The sequence below is a fragment of the Chelonia mydas genome, chromosome 1, assembly GCF_015237465.2.
Source record: "Chelonia mydas isolate rCheMyd1 chromosome 1, rCheMyd1.pri.v2, whole genome shotgun sequence".
Taxonomy (NCBI): domain Eukaryota; kingdom Metazoa; phylum Chordata; order Testudines; family Cheloniidae; genus Chelonia; species Chelonia mydas.
The window spans coordinates 199,291,951-199,318,370 of record NC_057849.1 but is presented as its reverse complement, the minus strand read 5'-3'; the positions used below and the strand labels follow the sequence as shown (position 1 = coordinate 199,318,370).

Sequence of the window (26,420 nt, the reverse complement as noted above, 5' to 3'; positions counted from 1 at the left end):
CTGGAAGTGTGTGGAAAGACGTGCCCTTCACTTGGATTGGATCAGAGGTGAAACATCACTAATTCCGCCTTGTTGCGGTAAAACCACAAAATCCCCTGGACTGCACAGGGGAGGAAATTCCCCCTCGCTTTGGTCAGGCACAGAGGGCGCTGGTTTTGTGGCTGGTTTCTCCAATGAGAAAAGAGGGTGTGGGGAGAAACGGAGTCAAGGATGACAGTTGTTTTGCTTTTCTCAGTGACTGGCAAAAGAAGAAGGCTTTTCACGATCTGGGAATGTCAGCTTTTTGAGGGAGGAAACACATCTACCTGTGTGTCTGTCTAGCCACGCTGGGAAACACACTCCCAGCTGCAATATATCCCAAGACAATTCAAGGGAGGGAGACTAGCCTTGCAACAGGTACTTAAAGCCAGGGCTGGTTAGTAAGCATATCACTAGCCTGAATAAGGTCTTTCTTTGCTTCTGATGGCTTGTTATTTGTGTGTGGTGGGGGGTTGTTTTGGTTCCTTTACCCATTGTGGGAAAGATAAATGCATTTTATTTTATTCTGGTTTTGACCTTGGCTTGCCTGGAGTGGTCTTATTGTCATAAACCAACTAGTCTTTGACATATGGTGTTTGTAGTGGGATTCAGCTTAGGTGCTAAACAGCATAAAACTGAAATCAAAAGCTAAGCAGCCCAGTGGAAGCATTGTGCGTGACTTCTGACCACCCAAGGGAGAGAACAAAAGCTCGATGGAGCCACTGATGAGCTACTCCAAAGGATCTGTGTGTCACACAGATACAAAACGGTGCCCAGGCTGCCACAGCTAAGGAGCAAGGTGCAGTATAAGCTCCATGTTGCCGAGCTGCAGCCAGGTGGTGACCCAGCTGGACAAGCTGGGGGCACTACTAATATGACTAGTGGCTCAACACGCTGAGATGAAGAGGAGACAGCAGCTGGCCAGGAGAATTCCCAATATTCCAGCAGTAAACAGCCGCAGTAAAGGGTGGAACAGCCCTGGGCAGAGGTGCAGCAGATGGAGTAGCAGCAGTGTAAATGAATTGCAAGGCTTTTAAACAAAGAGTCCTGCCTGGTTCCAGTGTGGAAAGACTGAGCTGCTAAAACTAACACCGGAGGGTGACATAGAGGCCTATCTCTTAGGAGCAACCGATCCATGTTCAACTGCTGTTCACATGAAACCTTTGTCCACTTTGGCCTTCATGCTGGAGGTGTTCCCAAGGGAGGAAATTCCACATGCCATGCAGATGGAGTGAATTTCCCTTGAGGGCCTAAGGTAAGGCAGTGGGATTGCACAGGTATAACTAGGGCTATATGATAGCCTGCAGAACCTACAGAATTGGCGAGGGTGCATGAAAAGGTAAGTGCCCAGTTTGATTCGCAGAACCAGGTAGCCTTTGCAAGGACTGACCATGAGAGAGCCCCTCTTTACACGTAAGCTGAGCACCTGTGCCTTGCAAATCAGTGAGAGTCACCTTACAAAACAGAACAGCGTATTCCGTTCACTGCGTCATATATGGCCAGAGTCGACACTGCATAAATTTTGATAATTTCACATTTAAAAATGTAGCAGAAAGTCTCATTCATACAGCTTCACTGAAAATGCCATGAACTGTGCATTCCCCGGTGTCAGATGTTCAATAAACCTAAATAATGCAGCTATTTACGTCCAGAAGCTTTGCTTCACAACCACAAGGATTAGATACTTCTTTTAAAAAAAGAAAAAAAAAGAAAAAAAAGCTTAGATAGGGTGGGAAATTTTATAAGCCTCAGGAAATGGCTTGTGGCCTATGCTTGACTCATGATCCCAGGGTAGTGAAACCCTGATATGAGGCTTACATTGAAAAACAGATGTTCTTAGGGTGCCCATGTGCACCTGAAAACCAAGTACCTTCCTGTTTCCTGGGCCTGATGTGGTGCCTTTGTCAGTTTTACAAGCACTGGTGTTTTGTCCCAGTTTTTATAACTCCTTTGCAGACTGGTGGCCTGAATGAGCTGCTAGCTGGCTGAGCTGGTGAAACTGGGTGAGGACATGTGCACATCCTCCGTCCTAAGTCCTGTCCTATATTAATACCCTGGCTTCCCCTCCCCAGGCTTCCCTCTGACCTTCCCCTACTCAAGGCCCTTAAACCAGCTTTCTCTGGCATGGAGAATCAAATCCATAGGGTGGAAAAGAGGGAGAGGGAAGATGGTTGCCTGCATGAGGAGAGGGAGAAATGGAACATCCTCTTCCTTTCACCAAGGCAGACCTCCTTGATGCTGCCAGGGTACCCCTTCCTCACATCCCAAGAGGTGTCCTGTTTCTTCCACTTTGAAATTCTGATCCCACCCTAGAAATCAGTGACCTCAAAGTAAGAAGTAAGGGAGAACATTACCCAATGTGCTTATTTAAACCAAGGCCTCAATCAAGGGGATCCCCCACTGTTGCTGTTCTGTGAAGCTTTCCTTCTCTGGAGTCTTCCCATTTCACAGTCACTCACGGGCATCTGCTCCTTCGTCCCCCTCTCGAGCCAAATGTGCAAATGCCTCTAACATGCCCCCCCCCCACTCTTCTGAAACAACCCCCCTGGCCAGCTGACAGTGAGCAGTTGGAAAAATCAGGGAGCCAAAAATACCCACTCTGCAGTCCTGAAAGAACAATGCAAAAGATTTCAGGTGCAGTTATATGTCAGTTAATCAAGGAACCTGCTGGCCTTGCACTGTGGGTAGTGGCAGAGTCCTTTACAGCTGCATCAGATGTTCCGTGCAACACACACAGACACAGACACTTCCTCCTGCCATGGCTGCTACTAACCTCAGTGAATTTCCTGTCAGTTCATCTCTCATAATATTAGTACTTTGCACTTTTCATTCATGTACCATTTAAGGGCTTTAATATAGGTGGATAAACATTGTTAACATCTCCCCATTTTATAGAGGGGGAAACTAAGGCTGTGACTTGCCTAAGGTCACACAGCAAGTCAGTAGCAGAGCTGAGACTAGAATTCAGATCTCAGAACTCTCCAGTCAGGGCTCTAGCCACGGACCCACACTGGGAAGAGCGGTACTTCTCAAGTGACGAGTTGTGGGTCTCCAGAGCTGCTGGCAGAAAAAGTGGAGAAGCATTCAGCTGTGCAGGTGGGGTGAATGATCCAGGAAAGGGACTTTCCTAATGTGCACAGGGAGACATCTGGAAAAACCGCTGGGGGAGGAACAGGAGTTCATTTGACAAGCCTTAGAAACCTAGTCCCATTAATAAGAGTTCTGCAAAGGCACAGGCAGTGAGAGCCATTAAAAGAAGATAGCTTCTCTCAAGACCCTCTCAGCTGCAGCCGGCTACGGTAGCAAAAAATAACTTCCTTGTCTCTGTTTTCAGCGCCCAAGTGGCCCAGAATAGTAGTTCTGAAAGCAGCGCTGTTTAATATTGTCTTTGATGAGGGATCCAACGGGAGCCCTGGGCTCGTGTTGCTCAGCTTTGTTAGTTTCAGACCCTACGGCAAGAAGCCGTTGCCTTCAAAGTCTAGGAAGGGCCACGTTACGGGTGAACTGCACAGCAGAAATCCCACTTTGTCAATTCAAATGGCACTCACCTCGCAGAAATGTCTGCTTATTTTAATCAGCAGCGTGGCGTGTGAAGTAGAGTGCACGAAGGCTGCAGCGTGCTATTGCCTCGAGATAAACGTCTAACCCTGATGAGATTACGCTTACCCTCACCCCTAGAGAAACCTAATGCAGAAAGCATTATATCACTATTTAATATGCTGGCCTGTCTGCCTCCCCTTCCATAAGGTTTCCAGAAAACTTTAATCAATTAAGACTTTAAAATTACACTTTGTGGGAGGCCAAGATCTTAGCAGAAGGTGGCTCAAAACACCTGTTGTTTGCTTTGCTGAGAAAGATGTACATTGCCTTGTCCTCTGCATTATGTCCTTTAAACAGAGACTCCAAACACATGCTCCTTGGCCTAGGTTCCTGTTTTAATCAAACATGAGTCCCTGAGGTCATAGAATCTGTGACTGAAGCGTGACTTTTGTTAGGCCTGCCAGAGATTCTCTCTCACCTTCTCTTCACCTAGCAAATAATACCCAGAAGGCTCAGTTACCATAAAGACTTACACCTGGATGTGACGTCCAAAGGGGCTTCCAGTTGCCGTGATTAGGTACCCCTCATGTAGCTAGCTAGGTTCTTAAATTGGTGCCTGTCACCCATAGTATCTGGGCATAGCAGGTCCAGATGCAGCAACGAACAGGGTCTCTGCATGCAATGTTGAGCGAGAGTGCCATGTTCTCATGGTCTGAGCCAGGGATTTATGAGTCTTGACCCTGATCTTGCCACCTCTTTGTGCCTCGGTTTCCACATTTGTGAAATGGGGATCACCTCACTGCGTGGTTGTGAGGGCTAACTAAAGCTAAGGTTGGTAAAACGATAAAGTGCTATGTAAGTATTTTTTTGGATGCCCAAAAGAACCCTGATACTAATACATCTGGGCCTGCTGTCTGTGATGTTCAACAAAAGCCTCACTAAAACTGAGTCTAAGAAACTGATGTGTTACTGTTTTGAGTGCTGGACCGCAGCATGCTGGTTTTACCCTTCCCTTTAATATAAACACTGTAGGGCACCATGCCAGTGAAAAGGCAGTATGCCTGTAATGGATCCGATGCAAAAAACCCTGTGGTACTTGTTGCCACAGAGAATCACCGTGACAAATAGCTTAGCAAGAGGGGAACAGCTGATATGGCTCTTATATAAAGAATAGCATCCATAGCTACACTACCGACTATGAAATTCACAAGGGACCATATTCATACTTCAGGGTATATGGTCAGGAGGAAATGTCTCCTTTCAGTACAGTATAGCCCAAGAAGGTGCATTGTGCTGGATTTAGTCTCTTTGCAGAAGCAACTTTCACTGACCATTGTCAGAGAGAGGAGACAGGACTGGGATCGCTAATCTGCTCTGTTCTGCCACTGCCTGATAGTAGCAAGACTGTTTCTCTGGTTGGCAATTTGCAGTGATTCTGAGCTCTTTTTCAGCTAGGAGAGAGCTCAGTGACAGCACCATGACATGATTCAACTCTGGGTTCATCAATGATCAGGAAGAACCCATCACAACAGTTGGGCCTCTCCTAAGAGACTTTGGCCCTACACTTACCTCCTCTGCTCTTTAGTGTCTCTTTGACTCTGCTCACAATGGGGCTGAGTTTTCTCCTCTGTCCCAAGCAGCAGTTATGGCATCAGGGCTGGGACGAGGAGTGATCTGACCAAGAACACTGATGAAGAGGAATGTCAAGGCTACTGAAGCTGTATTTGCTAAAGTCAGCTGTACACTGAGAGATATGGAGGCAATTTGCAGTGAAATGAACCATATGCCAATTCTGACCACACTTAAAAGGGCACCCACAGTTAAAAGCAGTCAGTGTGTGTGGCCTAGTGGAAGCTAAGTGCTAGCACTCCTGGGTTCTAGTCCCAGTTTTGTCACTGATATGCTGGGCAAGCCACTTCCTTCTCTGTTCCTCAGTTTCCCTATTTGGAAAATAGGGATGATAATAATAAAGTCTCATTGAGGTTTTATGAATGTTTATAAAGTGCTTTGAATCCTGAAGATGCTAGAAGAAGACAGGTGATTCATTTTTTCAGTTATAAGAGGCAGCCTTGCATAGCTACCAGTCTCCAGGATCAGGAAAAGCTCATCGACACAAGGGAAGGGGACAAGGAGAAGCAGATACTTAAAATAAACTGATGTCCTAAACTATACTGTAATAGAATGTTCAGTATCCTCATCTTGGATATTACAATACCCAGGCATTAAATCTGCACACACTATTCTGTAACCATACAAACTATGTAATAAAAGCACCAGCCATTAAAATGGGATAGCATAAAATTCTCTTTCACTGTGCCTTCAATATTGTTCGGTACTGTCACTTATGCAGTATTTTCAATTTCTGAAACCCTAGAAGCTGGAACTGAGTGAAGGGAAAGGCCTCTTGGGGGGCAAGGCCATTCCTCCCCACTCGACCGACACAAGGTTATTCAGAATCACGACACAGTTTCAATCAGCCCCCTAGAATCCATTCTGTTAGTCATGCTAAGGAATATGAGAGCACTCCAGAACAGACAGAGGGGTTTATAGTGAAGGTATGAGGCTGAGCCGCAGGAGATCTGGGATAAATTTCTGGCTGCGCCATAGACGTCATGTGTGACTAGAGCAAGTCATTTAAACAGTCTGGGCCTCTGTTCCCCATCTGTAACGTGGGGGAAAAAATACTTCCTTTGTCTGTCCAGCCTATTTAGATGATGAAATCTTTGGGGCTTGAATGTCTCTGGATGTGTCCAACACCTGGCACAATGGTGCCCCAATCTTCACTGGGCCCTCTAGGTGCTTCTGTAATACAAATAATAATAATAATATTTTTGTTGTGAAAAATCAGGGAAAATGGAATCCCACCAGACACGTAGTATTTCATTTTTAAAATACTTTAATTCTGTGGCACCACAGAGGTGCATGGCACTTTACAGATCTAAGGAGAGACAAGGGTCCAGATCCTCAAATGTGCTTATATGCCTAACTTCCATTGAAATCAATACTTTTGAGGATCTGGGCCAAAGTCCCTGCCATGCAGAATTATAGAAGTTAGCCCTATTACACCATCTAGTCCATCATCTTGCCAATGCAGGATTATTCCGTACTGTAATTTATGGAATGGTAGGAGCCAGTCCACTGTTAGCAATGCAATTGAATTTTCATTATGAGCCTGCCTTTTGTCATCTACCCCTCCCCAGAAAAAACAACAACAATGGAGTATTGGTCTCAAAACTGGTAGGTTAGATCTGGGGCCAAGTTAGAATATTTCTAACAAATTTGAAGTGAATTGGATAAGACTTTCCTGATTTTTGACATGTTAAAAACCAGAGGCATTAACCAGAGTGCAAATATCCTTCTAACGTCTTTGCCATTTGTAGAAAGAAAACAAAACTGGGAAGAGTAAAAGAAATACATTTTAGTTTTCTTGATTTGCAGAGTCAAGATCAACGTGATTGGACCAAAGATGAGTTCATTAAGTTCTAATTTTAAAAGTTTAGATTTTAAATAATGAGATCAGAATGGTTCGTTGGCTTGTTCCAGCAAATGACTGCTGGAGGCAGAAGCTTTTATTTTAAAAAAATATAACTGTCTCTCTCCCTTTTCCATTTAGAGACAGAGCTCACAGTACTCACTGATACCTAGTGAGGTTTTGCGCTGGAGAAAGGGGAAATTTTCCACCAAAAATTAATTAGAGAAGGTGTTTACAAATTAAGGCCAATTTACAAAAGCAGTGGCCCCTCTCCTTTGAAAAAAATTTAGCCCTTTTTTGCCAGCTCCTTGTGTGGGAAAGGAGAGTGGGAGTCCATTAAAATGATGTTGATTGGTTTCATCTGTGCTGAGCAGGGGAGCAGCAAAGAGGCGTTTTCGTCTCTCGTTTGCTCTCCTCTTGCCCCAGCTGTGTGGTCAACCCACAAACCCTCTCCTATGTCTCTCCTAAGATGTTTACTTCCTTGGAGGTCTGTAAAAGAACAGGTGCTGGAGGAGAGCCTGGAATGTGGGTAGCTGTAGAGAAGGGGAGCATGAGAAGCTCTCAGCAGAGTGGGGGTACGCAGTAGTGAAGGGCGGGAGTATGTGAGAGCTGTTGAATGGGGACCATACCACCACTCCTTCTAACCACAATAGTCCTGTTATGACCACCTTGGAAGTATGGAGGTTCACTGGAGTCCCTTGCAACATCCTGCTGTGAGTCTTACGATGCCTGTTGGGGAGTCCATCTCCTTGCAATCCTTGTTTAGCTTGTCAAGGGCCCCACCAACTTCTACAAGCCTTAGTAAGGTTGGCGGGGTCCTCATAACATCCCCAGTCAGTGTGGCGCCTTTGCAGGCTTAATAGAGCCCAATGAGACTAAATAGGGTTAGTGGCCCCCTGAGAAGCCTCAATAGGATCAACTGGAGACTGACCACCCTATGTAGGCTTGTCAGGTAGCTAGTGATCCAATCTGAAATTGTTGGGGAGGACAGATTCACTAAGGCTTGCAAAGGGAGGTTATGCATCAAGCCTGAGGAATAGGGCTGGTCGAAAAATTAGAATAAAACATTTTTCCAACCGAACTGGTGTTTTGTCAACATCAACATTTTCCACTGGAAATGACTGATTTTGGCAGAATTTTCCATCAGGAAAAGCAAAATGACATATTTAGTTTTGAGACGACATTAATCAGTGCATCTGCTTGAGCCACTGGATTGCCTCATGGGAGTTCTAGTTCTGAATCCCTCATGGCCCTCTTTTCCCCTACTGGCCCAGCTCTCCCACTGGACTACATCTCCCACGTGGTCTCTTCAGTGGACAAACCACTGCACAGGATTTGACATTCTTGATATTCTTGATCAACTGTTCAACATCTTCAAGTGTGAGGCAGAGACCATCCATATCATCTGGTGTATTGGTTGAGTCACTTAGTCTCTCTATGTCCTCAGTTTCTCCCTCTTTAAAATGGTTGTAATTCTTCTTGTCTCCCTCAGAGGAGGGTTGCGAGGCTATAAGCATTAATGTTCATAAATTGCTTTGGAATCCTCAGATGAGAAGGTTCTAAGTATCATCTTACAAAACCACGGAGGAAATTAAAAAGGTAAACTTTCTGAATCACTACTACTTTATAAAAAGAAAAGGAGGACTTGTGACACCTTAGAGACTAACCAATTTATTTGAGCATGAGCTTTCGTGAGCTACAGCTCACTTGAGCTGTAGCTCACGAAAGCTCATGCTCAAATAAATTGGTTAGTCTCTAAGGTGCCACAAGTCCTCCTTTTCTTTTTGTGAATACAGACTAACACGGCTGTTACTCTGAAACCTACTACTTTATGTAGGCCTTTTCTATGCATAGCACTCAAAGCACTTCATACACGTGGGTAAGTAGTCTGAATGCATTGGTCACAACTCCATCATTAAGAATCAGTCTATGCTTCCATTCTAAGTCCTTTTTCCTGTCCCCCTTCTAACTTTTGATGGGAGTAATGGATTTGTTTGCAAATTGGGATGCCTAAAGATGTTTAGCTGCTATTTAATCACAAATTATGTGCCCGTTCATATAATTTGTGATTAAATAGGTTTTCAAGAGCCCCCAGTGTCACACAGAGATCCAGCTCTTCACACACACAGCATGGGGCATTTCTCAAACACACTCCTAGGATGTAAAGACTCCCTCCTCTGCTCCTCTTCTTGTCTCCTGCAGCTCTCTGAGTCCCATGCAAAGGGTTCCAAGCAACCTACTCTCTGGTCCCCTAAACTCCTTAATAGGCACTTTGGTCAAGATCCTCAAAGATATTTTGGCTCTGAGAGTGGGATCCACAAAAGGGGACTTAGGTGTTCCAATGCTGAGCATCAAGTTGCCTAACTTTTAGGTGCCTAGAAAATCACAGGAACAACACTGTGATCCACAAAGCCTGAGTTAGGTACCTAGGCTTCTATAAAATGAATGGGGAGAGACAGGCTCTTAAGAATGGGGGCTGCCTAAGGTAACCAATGGGAGTTGCTGATGAGAGGTGTGTGTGCTAAACCCTGCCCCTCTCTCAGAAAAAGGTGCCTAAATCCAGGCTGCCGGGAAGTGGCTAGCTCTGCTAGTGATCCCTGAATAAGTGCCTGAGGGACTGAGTTAGGCACCTGCCTCGCTCCATGGCTAGAGATGGTGTTAGTGCCCACCTTATAACTTTCAGTCTAGTGGTCAGAGCACTTGCCTGGGCTGTGGATGACTGAGGGACCTGTCCCCTGGCCCTAACTACTCTTTCATCATTTATCCACAGCTTAAACAGGAGTGATCAAGGGTGCCCTCCTGCCCATCAGAATATCCCATAGCTCAGCAGTTACAGAACTCTCCTGAGATGAGGGAGACCCCCATTCAAAGCCTTTCTCTGCCAGGAGAGGGGATTGAACCAGTGCCTCCCACATCCCAGGCAAGTGCTGTAACTGTAGGGGTAAAAGTTATAACGTGGATGATGGCTGCACCGCTGCCTCCTCCAGCCGGATATCGAATGGGCACTGATGGTCTCTGAACACATCTACTGGATCTGACCCCACACATGACTTAGGCATCCAGACGCCTAGAGGGAGGCAGCAGTGTGCATGCCCAGGCAGAAACATAGGCGCATATGGAAACTATACTCTGAAAACTTAGACACTGATTGATTTGAGGTGCCTGCAGGGTTCAGGAGGAGCTCTGTTGTTGGCAGTGGGGCATAAAACCGACTTAGGCGCCTAAGCCTTTGTGGATCTGGGCCCTATCTTTGGATTGAAGACTAAGGGCTGTACAATGTTCACAGACTGTGGCTGAGGACATTTTAAGTGTCCCAAAGCCAATGAAGTTTTTAAGGTCAGGCTTGACAAAGCCCTGTCTGGGATGATTTAATTGGGGATTGGCCCTACTCTGAGCAGGGGGTTGGACTAGATGACCTTCTGAGGTCCCTTCCAACCCTGATATTCTATGATTCTATGAAATGTGTCCTGGGACCGTCACCCCACCACAGCCCCTCCTTCCATCATACCAACATCATCCTTTTTCAGAGCGGGAAGCAGAAATCTTCTGTGATAAGACAAGGTGCTTTTCCAGACTTGTGGGTGTGATGCCAGTTGGAAGCGTGCAGCTTCATCACCAAACGAACCTTTGTTCTTTTCAGGCAAGTGCTGCAATTCTTTGGTCAAGGTCTGGGAGGTCGGAACACTGCGGATTCTTGTGTAATTGGTGGCCTAAGGAGTTTTAATGAAGAGTGTGGAATGATGGCCCTCAGTATGCTATTACCTAAAAAAGATTTTATAAAGTGCATCTGTGATGATCTGGGAACTAGGTATATGTACAACTTTTGAATTCCAGTTTGATTTTATGAACTGTCTGTATTATATCTTATGACTGTCTTGTGTGCTTAAAACACAGGGAAGTGGTGCCAGCACATCTGTGCATAAATAGGTGGATTATTAAACACGATCAGCAACTGAATAGATGTCACCTGGGAAGAACAAACGTGTAGCTGCATCCTAGCTAAAGCTAGTTTTCTCCACCCTCTCTGCAGGCGGGTGGGGTTTGAATAGTGTCAGTACAGGAGAGCAAGGAAATGAGATGGTAGTGCTGGGTCTTAAAGCCTACAGAGCTGGAGACACGGGGGAGAGAATGCTACAGCCAACTCTTATATTTTTTTTTAAGTGCAGGGATTTTAGAGTGAGCCCTCATGTCCTCATGAGTTCTGCTCTGCCAAAAGCTGGAAGAGTTCCCCCTCTGCTTGCTGCTTTCACAGGAGGAGGAAGGAGAGAGCAAAGAGCTCAGCACAGCATTGCCCCACCCCCCCTGCAGCCTCTGCCATGGGAAGGCGCCAGGGTGCCCACCCTAGCCTGGGAAAGGGGAGAGGGGACCTTGCTGCAGCTCCCCGAGGCCTTGGTGATGAAGAATACCAGCAGAAGCAGAGATGGGCCTGAACTGAGGAGATTGGGGTTTGATAGCTGGGCAAGGTACAGGCAAATTGGGGAGCTGAGAGCTCCTGCAGCAGAGGCTAAGTTCACCCAATGCATCTGGGAGAGTGGGTAATACTAGTTGTCACACACCAGCGTGGACAGGGGGAGTTGGAAAATCAAAAGACCGACCAAAGAACCACAAGAACTTTAAAAAAAAACAACACATGATTTTTGGATCCCTTGAGGTTGCCAACACTGGGAAATCAGAGGGACTCACAGAGACAAAAGGAAGCTTGGGAGTTGGGCAGGAGAGAAGAACAGAGGGGCCTGTTTCTGTAGCAGAGGGGCCCTTTCCAGCTGCACGACCAGCTGAGGAGGAAGGAAGCTGGCTGTAGGGGACAGAGAGAGAGGCCGTGATTCAGAGAAGCCATGTGCAGGAGGGTGAATGCTGGACTGTGATCTAGGCCCAAAGAAAGCTCAGGAGTACTGAGGACAATGAGGCAGAGAAATGCTCCCAAGTGTTTGTCTTGTTGGGATCTGTATATCGCTTATGCTAGCTAATGTAGAAAATGATTGATTTTGGAACCCTCACACGCTTCCACTATCATGTGTCCTGGAAGAGAGGAACTGTAAACCCAGAGCACCCACGAGATCGGAGCTCTGTAAGAGGATGTGCTAAGCTACTGGAGTGTCTGGGGGCAGGGAGATGGTCAGCACTGGTCCTGGGAGCCTAGGGTAGCTGGGCTGCAAGGCCCCATTTATATAAAGGGCTGACAAGGAGCCTGTGCCCAGGAAGACTGCCAGAGACACTAAGGAAATTAACAGTGCTTGCGCCTAATCGAACTCAGGAAGCTTAGGGCGCCGGTTTCCAAGTGTTTTACTAAGGTGACCCACCCACTGCATTTTGTCATTGTTTGCAACCCACCATTACATAAATGCACTTTCAGCCCCAGCACCGCAACCTTAATCCTGGCCTGATGCAGAAAGGAGGCCCATGGAGGTTTGGTGGACATTGACCATGCCCTGCACTCATACCACAGCTAGGGTTGCCAACTTTTTAATCGCACAAAACCGAACATCTCCAACTAGGCCCCGCCCCTTCTCCAAGGCTTCACCCCCACCCCACCTCTTCTCTGAGGCCTTGCCCCTTCTCTGAGGCCCCGCTCCCACTTGCTTCATCCCCACTCCCTCTGTCGCTCGCTTTCCCCCACCCTCACTCACTTTCACCAGGCTGGGGCAGGAGATTGGGGGGGCAGGAGGGGGCGAGGGCTCTGGCTGGGGGTGCAGACTCTGGTGGGACTGGGGATGAGGGGTTTGGAGTGCAAGAGGGGGTTCTGGGCTGAGGTCAAGGGGTGCAGACTCCGGATGGGGGTGCAGGCTCCGGATGGGGGTGCAGGCCCTGGGGTGGGGCTGGGAATGAGGGGTTTGGGGTGAAGGAGGGGGCTTCGGGCTGGGGCAGGAGGGTGCGGTGCGGACTTCATCTGGGGTTTGTGGACTCTGGGGTGGGGCCAGGGATGAGGGGTTTGGGGTGCAGGAGCGGGATCAGGGCTGGGGCAGGGTGTTGGGGGAAACTCAGGACCAAGGCAGGGGATTCATGTGTTTGTGGGGAGTGCAGGGTCCTAGCGGCACTTACCGTGGCTCCCAGAAAGCAGCCACCAGGTCCCTGCAGCCCCTGGGTGCATGGGGAGCGAGGGAGGCTCTGTGTGCTGCCCCCGTGCCCGCAGGCGCTGCCCCCACAGCTCCCGTTGGTCGCAGTTCCCAGCCAATAGGAGCTGTGGCACCTGCACTTGGGGCGGGGGGCAGTACGCGGAGCCTCCCTGGCTGCCCATGTGCCTGGGGCTGCAAGGACCTGGCAACTACTTCCAGGAGCTGCGTGGAAGTAGGGCAGGCAGCCCACCTCATCCCCAGGGCCATGCTGCACCACAGACCAGACTTTTAATGGCCCTGTCGGCAGTGCCAACCAGAGCCACCAGGGTCCCTTTTCAAGTGGGCATTCCGGTAGAAAACCGGACAACTGGCTATCCTAAACACAGCAGCGGATCCTGTCCCACAGAGCTGGGTCCAGCTCCCCACTCCAGGCATTGTAACCTGGGGAACTGTGACCCTACGCAGCTGCAGGGAGAAGTGAATGTTTGCCTAGGCCAGGGTTTGGTGACCTATCTAGAACCTTCCCACGGCCCATGGTTTGGGAAACAATGGCTTAGAAGAGCACCTAGTTCCCAGTGTGTGAGACCCAAATACAGCTTCCTGGTGAGTGTCCAGCGGCAGGATCCCTGCCAGGGTTGTGACAGCATCTTTTTCAGTGCCTGGTGTAGCACAGAATGTGTACAACCACTGCACAAAAAGTAACTCATTCTAGGGTTTGTAAATGGTGAAATGAAATGGATGGACAATGTTGTCTCCATGTTCTCCCCTACCTCACCGTCTCCAGGATATCAGGTAGGGGCAGAGCTAAGATCATTTGAATGCCTTAACTGTGCATTTTAAGACTTTTTCAAACATTTGGGGGTTTCAGAAATGTTATTCTTAATGCTAAATTTCCAGGGTCCCTAATGCATAGGGTTTTTAAATACATATTCTTGTATAGTGTTTTCACTTTTAAGTTATTCTTTGGGAATTTCGCGATGACTTCAGCTAAATGAAGTCTTGTCTGGGAATGATTATCCTCATTTTACAGATGGGGAAATTGAGGCACTCTCCGTGGGCATGCAGTCCCACATGGCGAGTCAGCTGCGGAGTATCACCCCAAGCTTACTGAGTACCAGCCCTTTCTTTTAGCTGCTGGATCCTGGCTGCTTCTGGGCCAGTAGGCAGATGGCCTCTCTTTGAATGAGACAACTTTGTGGCAATATTCTCCTCTTGGGTTCCCTGGGATTGGAGAGCTGTACCTGAGAGGAGAAGATAGCCCTATACGTGTGTGGAAGAAATCCTGTCTGTTACTCATCCCAGTGTTAGATAGAGCAGAGCAGCCTGTTTACAGTACAGGGCTATCACGCTGGGCATCTCTTGGCAAGTCATATCAAGAAACATGGCCTGCACGGGCACTGACCCTCATTTCTGACCAACCGCTGCAGCATTTTGCTTGCTAAGGTTCACACGTAGTCGTGCAAAAAGGGAATTCAAGGCTCTTCCTGCTATAGTCTGATTGAATTGAGCGGACACAGGGAGAGCAGATTGGAAAAACATGATATCCCTTTTTAATGCCGAGAGCTTCTTATGGAGCCTTTTAAAATGAGCAGGAGGGTCCTTATTTGAAATGAGATAACTTTTGGAGCCCTGGAGCTTTAATGTGCTGTTGATAAATACATACCATGCTTAGCCGTCTCTCTGTAACCTGCTCAGTAAAGAAGCTTTTCATGTGAATGCTACTACATTTCTTTCAGTTGTACCTTCCTTGGTGTAGTTTGCTATCCATTCCATAACTGCTCAGTCCAGGCCAGGAGTTAGGCAGACGTTGTGTGGTGACACTAGGCTGCCTTAGTCAGCCTGGCCGCCAAAGAGCCAGAAAGAACCACAGGGCCTGTCAGTGTCCAGCAGCATCAATGAAGAATCCACTCTGTATTCATTATATCACAGTCCTGTTTCTCCTTTAATGTAGCACGCTACTCTCAACAAAGTACTTAAATCTGCATAGAATTTCACTTGCTTGTTAAAAGTAGCAAGACCCGTTTTTACCAGCATTGTGAACAGTATGTTAGAGCTAACAAGTGGCTCAAAAAGCTCTGTGTGGCTCAAAAAGCTTGTCTCTCTCACCTACAGAAGTTGGTCCAATAAAAGATATTACCTCACCCACTTTGTCTCTCTAATATTCTAGGCTTGACATGGCTACAACTACCCTGAATACTGCAGCATGAGTCACTCAAATACGCGTCCAAAAATGTATTGTGACTTCATCATTGCTCAGCGCCAATGATGGGCCCAAGCCCCAAAGTTCGGATGTGGATTTAAGCCTTCCCACAGTTCAAAGGTGGTTGGATCTGGGATTTCAGTCTAGTCCTCTCTCTGCCCAACATCTACAGTGCTCATTATTTGGTGCATCCTCTAGTGGTTGATTCCACTGACACTCTCACTGAATGGCTAGCCACAGGGTTTTGCACCAAGCCTTCAATAGGAAAAAAAGGAGAAGAATCAACTGATTGAGGACCATGCACATCACCATTGCTCTGCTATTTTGCAGTTAGGAAAGGTCACTAAATACAGCTGATAAATTGTGCTCAACAAAGTTGTCAGTTGTTGACGATTTCAGCATTTAGGCCCAGATCCTCAAATGTGTTTAGGCACCTAATTTTCATTGAAATAATGGAAATTAGAAGCCTAAATACCCCTGAGGATCTAGCCTTTACTGCCTTGGGTACTTCTGGCCTTGACAAACCAAAACTATTTCTGCTCATTCTGGTTTCCTCCAAAGTATTAAGCATCAGTTTGTGTTGCTCTGACCTCTTAGCGCACTCCATCCTTGAGTGCCCATATCCTAAGCAGCCTGATGAGACGTCTGTATTAAGAAGTCAATGTTTACCAATACCTACCATATAGCAATATCCTGATATATCTCTACATAGCACGTAGAAGAGGATATAACTGCTGTAAATCAGATACCACCACTTTGGTAAATGTTAACTTTTTAGTAAGAACCATTTTACTGCCTATTGAACAGACATGAGCCCAAATCCTGCTGTTCATTCTCCAGCAATAAAAGCACGGGAGATCCTTTTCTTTAGCTAATTTTTACCCCAGACTTGCAAACATAGCAGGTCCTAATAAGTTCCCGGTAGTCATCTAAACTAACTGCAACACAGCACTTTAGAGCCTGTCCCTTAGGCGTGTGTGGGTGTGTTCGTATACAGGATAAGGAAAAGAGAGTTCACATGGAGATTGGAGTTCCTCATGCTACAATCCTGGCCCTTTAAAATTCCCTGTGCACTTTAGGGAAGATCCTGGTCTGCAGACTGAATAGCATTTAGTTCCTCCTGAGAAAAGAAACTCCTTTCTTGCAGGACAGGAGGAATTCTAAAGGGATAAAGACTGTGGGTAAACTTTTTCAAAGTACCTAAGAGGCTGGGTCTACCAACAAAGTTGTACCAATATAATTAAAGGTATTATTTTTATACCGGGGTACTTAAGCCAGTGCAACTTTGTATGTGGACACTCATTAGTTTAAACTTGGCTTATATGCACACTACATTGCTATAACCAGTTTAAAACTGATTATAAGAGTTTGCACAGTAAAGTTAGACCAGTTTAACTAGACTAATTTAACTTAAATTGGAGTAACGTCTGTGTATAGACAGTTCCTTAAGACTCTCAGTCCTATTTTCAAAAGTAACTTAGGCCATGGCTACACTTGGGGGACTATAGCAGCATAGTTGTGTTCCATAGCTATATCAGCATAACCTCATAGTATAGACACGGTGCATGCCAACAGAAGGGGTTTTTCCATTGGTGTAGGACCACCACCTCCCTAAGTGACAGTAGGTAAGTCAACAGAAGCACTCTTCCATCAACACAGCTTCATCTACTCTAGGGGTTAGGCCAGCATAACTGTGGCATTCAGGGTGTGGATTTTTCACACCCCTGAGCGATGTAGCTATGTTGACCTAAACTTTAAGTGTAGACTAGGCCTAAAGCTTGGTCTATGCTTAAGTTAAGTTGACCAGCATGGTTATTGCAACCTAACCGCCACTATAAAAGCAGCTGGATTGACAGAAGAGTGCTTCCATCAACCTACTACTGTCACTTGGGAAGGTAGTGTTCCCACACTGATGGAAAAACCGCTTCCGTTGGCGTCGGCTGCGTATACACTACAGGGTTATGCTGGCATAGCTATGGCAATGTAGTTAAACTGGAATAGTCTCCACAATGTAGATGTACCCTACCTCCCATTGGAATGAATGGATCTTGGCCTCAAGTCACTTTTGAAAATAGGACTTAGGCTCGTCAGTCACTTAGGTGCTTTTGAAAATGTCCCTGTAAGTGGTTAGGAGCAGGAATGAGGCGCTGTAGTGCGACCCTAAGAACACTAGAGGGAGCTGAGGGGAAGGAGAGGGACAAGATGGCAGGGCTTTAAGGTTCCAGCAGTTTGCTTGAAGAAGGAATCCAGTTTAATCTGGCTGACAGCTTCTTTCCTCACTCATATGCCAGTCTAAACATGGCTTCCTTTGTCTAGAAACCCATCAGGCCTGGGGAGCCCTTTGCGAGGTAGCCTTGTTGTCCTGCAGCTTCCTACTGGTGGGAGCAATTGAAGGGCTAGAGCTATGTAGGAGTAATGACAGATTTACCATGGTTATGACAACAGGTGCCAGTTGCCTCTTGGTAATCTGTGTTTTGTGGTGATAAAACCATAATTACAATTCAGCTAAACCGCCTCAAAATTACAACTCACAACCCTGTGAGTGTCTCGTTCCATTCGTGGGAAGGAAAACCTCACACACTGACCCTTTCAGCACTTGTTAAAGGCACAAACCGCGCTAATAATAATCCTCTGAGTTTCCATAGGGCCTGTCTTCCACAAGAACCTGATTCCCCAAGATGATGTACTGCCCCTCTCCTTCTTGCTTCAGTGGAAGCACTCTCCCAACCTGGCACAACTGTTAGGAACCCTGCAGCCTTCGTCTGCTCCATCGCCTCTTGAAAAGCAGAGGTGGGCTCCTATTAATTTGAATGAAAACTGGCTGTCCATGTCTCTTAGGCAGCTGTGGAAACTTCAGCTGATGGGTTTAACCTCACTGCCTGCGTGTGTAATGCCTGTAAGTAGGTGGTCATTTCCTCAGACCTACGCCATGAATTCTATGGGTTGGTTACAACCTGTTCACTGGGTAGTTGATACTCAGTATTGAAGCTTTGGTGGTTGGCTGTGATTGGTCCCGTGAGTCACATGCTGTTGTTTCTGTTCCCTTAGTGGCCGAGCATAACTCTTGTAAGGTGTGAAGAAGCCACTGAGAGTTTGACCGTCTCCGTAGAGGGCATAGCATAGGGAGAAGGAGCAGATAAGCCGCACTAGGGGACTGCTGAATACATTAACCCTCTCCCTTTCTGGGTCTCGCAGGCCGTGCCTGAGGCACCATTCTGAGAAAAAAGTGGGCTGCTATATATACTGATTGCCTGGGTGCAGATTTTAAATGTCATTTTCTCTTCTCACACTCATAGGGGAACAGAAAGAAACTGTGCGTGCGTGTGCGCGTATACCTACGCGCACTAAACGCTCCTAGCTGTGAAGGGTTTGCTCAGATCCTCATTTAATTGCCTGATCCAGGCCTCTGGCAGAGAGTTTTGGGAACCTCATCCCTTTGCAGCATAAAGCATTCTTCTCTATAAAATGTGCTAATCACCTTTCCTGAGCTTCGGCATGCAATGAAAAGAGAGAGCCCTCGCAGTGGAGTAAAGAGAAATCTGTCTTCCAAATTGACTTGTTTAGATGTCAAAGAAATGCAACACATTAGTCCTAACAATTCCACCAGTATAGCTTGGTCATCAGAACCTGCTTCTCCTGTTATCCACCAAGCACTCAGTCCCTGTCCACGTACACATTTGCATCCTCTTAGTTAAACCAGAGTAAGCTGTAGCATGGACACGCCGATTCTGATTTAAGAGTGGCTTATTTTGGTTTATATTAAACCTGTTCCTAATCAATGCAAACTGAACCAGAGTAAACCTGGTTTCAACTGAAATAATAGTGTCCGCACACACTTTTGCTCCTGGTAAATCAGTTTAAAAACACACCATACGTTAAAATGATGAGAGCAGAGGGATAGTCCTGTGGGCTAGGTGCTAGGCGGGGACTCAGGGGTCTGGGTTTAATTTCCTTTTCCGTCACAGGCTTCCTGCATGACCTTGGGCAAGTCACCTAGGGTATGTCTACACTGTCTGTGTACCTAGGCTGAAAGGCGTGCTCCCAGCTGCAGTGTAGACGTATCCTTAGGCCCAAATCCACAAAAGCATTTAGGCTGGTAGCTTCCATTGAAATCAATGGTAGTTAAGATCCTAAATAGAATCTGGGCCTTTGTGCCTCAGTGATAACAGTAGGGAGACAGTAGCACTTTGCTGCCTCAGGGGGATGACATGAGGATAAATACATGAAGTATTTGAGGTGTTCAGATACTATGTTAATTGGGGCCTGTGATGGAGTGTCTGTTTCACACAGGCGGTGAAAGAGTTAATGTGGGCCTGAGAGGTCAATTAACACACCTGGTTGCACCTGGAGAATGGGCCAGGCCTAATTAAAGATGAAGCTCAGCTGGTAAGTTAGGTGGTGGTTTTCTCTCTTGAGCTAAAGGCAGATAGAAGCCTAAAGCCAGAACCAGAGGATTCTGAGTTAGGAGTAAGTGTGGGGATAGAGTTGGGTGGTTCTGAAGCAGGAGAAAGCTGGAGGTAGCGGTGCCTGAAAGGCAGGGATGGTAAAGCTGAAGGGGCATTTGGACTGAAAGATGAGGGGTTTTATGGAGAAAGGGAAGAACTCTGCAGTTACTGTCTTGGTGGTAGAGAGTGGAGGGATCTGTGGGAAGGCTCCTTCAGTGTGAGGTAGAAACCTAGGGTGGGATGAGAAAGGAAGATACCTGGAAGACACAAGATTGGAGCAAGTGCCTGTGGCTGACCCTGACATAAGGGAAGGAACCAGACCTCTGGGAAGAAGTCCTAGGAGGTGCTAATCATTCCACAGAGCTCAGGAAGGGGCTGGGGAAAAGGCGTGAAGGCAGGAAGAAATCCAAGGAGGCAGCAGCAGCGTGTCTGATAGAGCAAACCGTGGCTGCTCTTTATAGGCATTGGAATCTAGTGGGGGGTGGGAGGTGCTGGAGCAGCCACTGGGGAAGATAGCATGGAGCTACCAGCCACTGGGGAAGATAGCATGGAGCCCCCTATTGTAAGGGGCTGAGAATGACTTAATGCCCTGAGAGAAGGGTGTAAGGATCATTGGGGTCAAGTGTTGGGGCCAAGGACCAGATATAAAGACACTGGTTTTTCTGTTGAACTTTGTTACTCTGGAAGGGGTGGAACTAAAATGTGACCTGGCCGGAGGGCCAAGGCATGAGAAGAGAGGACACCACAAGACCAGAGCTACTATTGGCAGTGGGTGCTAGAGAAGAAAGAGCCGCTATTCTGCGCCCAGCGATGAGGGGGCATGCCTGAGGTGAGTCTTCCCTTTTACATATAAGTACCTAGGAAAGATGGGCTTGTGTGTGTAGTCAAACCCTTGCTAATACACACTTTTCAATCCCCTTTCTCGGATCACTTGTATGAGTAAAATTCTATTGCTGGACATAGACTCCACTCAATTCATTTTAATGGGAGAAAATGCTCACTCAGCATTCTTTGTTGGGTGTATTCTTCCATCCCAGCTCTTTCCACATCAGCAGGACTGCAGGCCTTGCCCTTCCAAGCAGGATCTGTAACCAGTTCTCCTGAGAGACTGTAAAAGGCAAGGTGGCCTCTAAGGTTCCTGGGTTCTGATTTCTCAAGGACCTCGTCACGTCAGACCTGAACTTTGAATTCTGTTCTGAAGCAGATGGAGTGGCACAGGTGGGATGTGCCTTTCCAGCTTATTACTTGTGCTGGTGCATGTTGTATCATTCTCGACTCCCAGGAGAGGCAATGTGGTCTCGTGGATAGGGCACTGGATGGGGAACCAGGACAGCTAGGTCCTAATCCTGCCTCTGTCACTGACCCTAAGCAAGTTACTTCATGTTGTTCCCCTCCCTTTGTACCCTCTGTCAGTTAAGTCTGAGCTTTTTGCAGCAGGGACTGTTATGATGGACAAGGGCTGTGTCACCATTGCCCTGCAACCTGGGGTGCCTCACAATGCTTTGCTGCTGTAATACCAAACCTGGGCCCCTCACAAACATGTAGGTCACACCCTGAGTGTCTGTGTAAAGCCACAGCCCTCGTCCAGCAGCTCTGACCACAGCAGCCTGTCAGCAAATACCAGCTACATATGGCTTCCAGCAGTCTTGGTTACTACTCGCAGGATGACCCCAATACACTCCCACTCCTGGATTTTCCCCAAACGTGTGTTCAGCAGTGTCCACCCCTCTCCTGGGCAGCACGGATATATTAGGTCCGATGCCCCTCTAAGGGGATCAACACCCAACAGTCTGCTGCTACCTTAATGGAGTTCCCCAAACCATTCACAACACTGGATTCGTTTTAATTGAAGAATAAAACAAGTTTATTTAACTACAAGAAGAGAGATTTTAAGTGAGTACAAGTAACATGGCATTAAAGTTAGAAATGTTTACAAGAAAAATAAAGATAAAATGCTTTCTAAACTTAACTTGGTTCAAAATGAAGTCCTTACCACAGCAGCAGGGCTGACCAAATTTCAGGTTAGGATCTGCTCCCAAAAGTCCATAGGCTGTTTCTTCTCTCCTCTTAGGTGGAAAAGAGAGATGGACACGGACAGATAAGTTGTTGTTTTTGCCCCCTCACTTTTGTAGTTGTTACCCATTGAAATGCATTTTCCTGGGGGGCTATCCCTAGCTAAAGTTCATTTGAACAGTAAAGAAGGTGACATGGTGTCTGGTGGTGAACAATGTTTCATGTTGTTTCTTCTCACCGGTTTGCTGAAATGCAGATTTTTCTTGTCTCCTGTCTTCCCCCTCTTGCTGTCTGAGCACCTTCTTTACAACTTATATGTAAATTGAGGTAAACCCACACTCCTCTGTTTAAGACCTGCTTGACCAGTCCTGCCTCATTGGGATTATGTGGGTTTGAACATGCGCCGCCAACATCATTCAAGGGGAATTCATACGTTTACATATAACATTGCTACACGTATTCTACCATGATATTATTGACCAAAGAGTTCCTAGTTTTCAAATGAGACCTCCTATGCCTTATGAGGTCTCATTAGGAGGGTGGTGAAGCACTGGAATGGGTTACATAGGGAGGTGATGGCATCTCCTTCCTTTGAGGTTTTTAAGGGCAGGCTTGACAAAGCCCTGGCTGGGATGATTTAGTTGGGGATTGGTCCTGCTCAAAGGGGTTGGACTAGATGACTTCCTGAGGTCCCTTCCAACCCTGATATTCTATATTTTGCACAAAGATTAATACAACAGTGTGTAGGGTGTGAATCTAGTGGTGCCACAACTGTATCTTCCTACATAGATGTGCAGCCCTTAGCACACTTTGGCCCCCATCTCAGTTGGGGCTTTAGTGCTACTGTAGCACAACTAATAATGGTGGTTGTGTTCAGCCCCAGGTAGAAGTAACACAAGTGTGGGTCAACCTGGTCCTTCAGAGCTCTTGCTGCAGTGGTAGCTTCTTGCAGCCAGGAGATGATACCCCTGCATATCTTAGGGATTTAGCCAGTGGCACATCAGCATAATATCTGAGCATCTTCTGTGTATAATCAATACCGCAGTGCCCAGCAGCCTTTATGGAATCTATCACCTCACTTGGTTTTGGGGCCAAAACTCTGCTGGGGGAGGGGGGTTAGGGTTTTTGGTTCAGAGTTTTCAGCTGTGATTGATTTTAGTTAAGCTGACTTGTTTCAGGGACACTTATTATGATTGCTATATGGTGTGATAGTTGGGATTTTTTGGGAGGGTTGCAGGGCAGTGTTGTGAATGCCATTCTTATAATGGAAAAGGCCTCCAATACTACAGTTGTGAATCAGTCAAAACTCCCCTGGACATCCGTGGGAGTTCTGCCTGGGGTAAGGACTGGACCCAATTGTATTCCACAAGACATTACATAACAACCAAATGATGTTTACTAACAAATCAAAGACATAGCCTGGCCACAGACAGCTTGCAATCTAATTTCCGCCATCGCCCAACTGCACAGAGGAGATACCACATGTGGCTTCTGGTTGTTTGTTTGTTTGCTTTTTTGGTCAATTCAAACCCAGCAGCCCCCTCTTTCCAGGAAGAAAAGCTGTCCATTCAGCTTCCAAATGTGTCTCTCTCTTTAATTAGATTTGACTCGGGAAGCTTTTAGAGGTAATTGCCATTTGTGGGGAGTCGCATGGGTCAGGCACAGCTCTTGCTAACTCTCTCTCCAGCTGGCATTTAAATAATGGTATTAATAGTTTGAAATCTATACTAGAGCCCTGCTGGAATCCCACACCAGCTAACAGGAGGGATTTATTTATTTGTCTTCAATCAGTTTCTTTCGTCCGCTTTCCCATTTTCTCCCTCTTTAGTGCCACTTCTGGCGATTGGGCACTTAAGACAGGGCGGGAGGGAGAGCAATGAGAGCAGAAGTCTCTGCTCTTTATAGCAACGTGACTTACAATGCTCCTAGCCAAAAGAAAGGGGGAGCTAGGAGAACACTATCCCTTGGGTGGTGGGATGCGTCCGGGTCATGAAGTCTACTGGCATCTCCAGCAGCACAGAGCCCTCTAATGTTGTGCTGGGGTGAAGAGTGACAGGACACACCCATGCCATGAAAGATGGCTGCAGAGTGGCCCTAGCTGTGTGAGTTTGCAGCTGGAGAGCATGCAGATGCCTGAACCTCACTCCATCACTGTCCAGGTGAAGCAATGCCTGATTGAGTCATCACTGGCTCTCTCCTGCACCTGACGGGTTGGTACCTTCACCTTCAGGTTGCTCCCCATTTTGCCAGCCGTTGGCTGCACGGTATTCAGGACTTGCAAGTGCCGCATTTGTTATGCGGGTATCGATCCCAGCTGCGGTCAGGGTGGAAGCCTGCAAAGAGCACCTTGGTCAACGAGCAGCCAGGGAGTGGGGCGGCACCAAAGCCTGTATCGATTGGCAGCTGAGAAATCAGTGACCGTTTTATATAATTATTGATGTAGCTGGAAAATGCCACAGGCAAAGCGCAACATACTATTTGTTATGCTGTATTGTGTCTCTAGTCTGCATCAGGCCTCTGTTCGCCTTTCATGTTCCCATTCCATGTTTATTTATATAGTGTGCTTTTAGCTTTCATATTTCTCCTGCAAATCCCACTTGGAAAAGCCAGCAGTAGTTTTGTTTGGAGGGGGCCATGAAGAAAATGAATTCCTCCAGTCTCTCTCAAAGGCCCACGCTGAATGTTAAAGAATGGGAGGAGCGGTGAAAGGTGTTGGAAGGTAGAAGGCCCCCTTCATCTTGCCACGGCCCAGGGAGGCTGCCAATCATTCAACACATAAATTTTTAAAACAATAATAGCATGCGGCGTCATTCATTCCATCATTGGCCCAAATGGGTTGGGGCCTGACTGATTCAGAGGTGCCGCGCAGCCACAGCTCCCCTTCAAAATCTATTGGGGCTGTCGGTGCAAATCAGGGTGGGATGAATATGGTAAGCAAGAAATCTTAGCTGGAGTCTTGGTGGCTCAGTAGATTAGAGCATCACCTTTCCTAGGCCGCAGCACCGTGGGTGAAATCTCATAGAAGTCACATTTGGAAAGAGTTGGATGATATTAGCTTACGCTCCCAGGGGTGTCCCCTGCTGTACAACACACTTGAAGTCTCCCCTCAGGGAGGCCCATATACTGGGAGGGCACTATGGGGCAGGAGTGAAGTGCATCGGCAGAGCCATGGGAGAGACGCTTACAGTGTCTGCCCCCTGAGTGCCCTGGCTCTAGCCCATGTCATGTGTCCTTCATTTCCACAAGAACAAAACCTCATTAGTATTCTTTTATCTTTACAATTTGACTCTCTGCAAGATTAAATAACTGCATGGATTCCAAGCACCTGCACAGAACAATCCTGCACCAGTCCAAGGAAGATGGACTAGCTGATTTACTGGTGGCGGGCTTTTCCTTGATGCATTTGTGTTTCACCTTCAGTGTTTGGAACAAATAGATGGTGGGCGGGGGGCGGGAAGGGGGGTTTGGTAAAGAAAGACTATCCTCGCTTAGATGAAACTGGATCTGCTCTTGTATTCATGGCCGCATATCTGCTTTCTTAGCTCATGGCTCTGATCTTCCTTTGGCCGATGGCTGCCTGCATCACTGAAACTAGTACCCACAATGAGGTGTATATAATGTGTGGTTTTTCTGTTCATGGACTGTTTAAAAAATTGGCGCTGGAGAGTTGGTTCAACTCCTTTTGAACCCTATAAACTCTGCACTGAAGACAAGTTTTGCCTTACCTGAGGCGAGGACATAACTCCACCATTGGTGTCTATATAGACATGAGTCTAAACCAACACTCTAGATCCACACATCCCTGAAGCTGGAGGTAATTTGGATCTGAGTTTTGATGCTTAGGCCCATCTCCACATTACTAAATACTCCTCCCCTGCCTGTCTATTGATGGGATGATGAATGCCCTCCCGAGCCACAGCAAGATTTCAGTCTGGCTTTGCACAGAAGTAAAGCCCTTGAGTGAAAATGGTGTGCAGTGTGACATTTTGGGTCTGTGAATTAGCCTGGAACGAAACTGCATATTTTTGTGATTCAAAAATAGTCTTTGCCAGCTTTGCACAACCTGGTGTCCCAAAAGCTGCCAACTAGCTCAACTTTATTGTGAGTTTTGTGACGTTTGTTTCGTTTATGCTCCAGCTGCTGCAGTCAGGTGATTAGGTGAGAATCTTGGCTTGCTTTCAAAATAAAGATAGTTTCTAGCTTTTCTCCCTAAACCATGAAAATATGAGATGTGCGTAACCTAAAGGGTGGAAACTAAAAGACCAACAAAAACAACCCCTTTGCATAAAAAATTGAGGGATTTTTTTAACTTAGAAAAGGAGGACTTGTGGCACCTTAGACACTAAAATTTATTTGAGCACAAGCTTTTGTGAGTTACATCCCCCTCCCCCTCCGTGAACTCCTCATTTGGCTGATTCCACCCCATCCCCTTCAGATCCTACCCAGAATCCTTTGCTCTGATTTACAAAGTGTTCACAGGAGGCACTGTGTGGGTTGCTGCAATAGATTATGGGACATGCTGGCATGTGGAACAGAGAAAGGGAGTAGGCTGCCCCTGCCCCCGGGACCAGTTATGGCACACTGACTGAGAATCTTTATTCTAATTTCCTGGGTGGAGAAAGAGAAACAAGTTGTCCTCTGCTGTTGCCTCTGGACAGAACTTTAGGCCTGTGACTTTA

At 46.8% G+C, this 26,420-nt stretch overlaps 1 protein-coding gene and 1 long non-coding RNA gene across 4 annotated transcripts in view; both read left to right on the top strand.

The window, feature by feature from the left end:
- The window catches only part of LOC102937877 (limbic system associated membrane protein), a 1,332,442-nt gene that overhangs the window by 11,798 nt on the left and 1,294,224 nt on the right, over positions 1–26,420 (top strand). The window lies entirely within an intron of this gene.
- LOC122464171 overlaps positions 19,677–26,420 on the top strand; it is a 164,180-nt gene continuing 157,436 nt past the window's right edge. The window contains exons 1-2 of the long non-coding RNA XR_006288097.1: positions 19,677–19,750; positions 20,416–20,557. This is a non-coding gene — a long non-coding RNA (uncharacterized LOC122464171). The remainder of the gene's footprint in view (positions 19,751–20,415; positions 20,558–26,420) is intronic.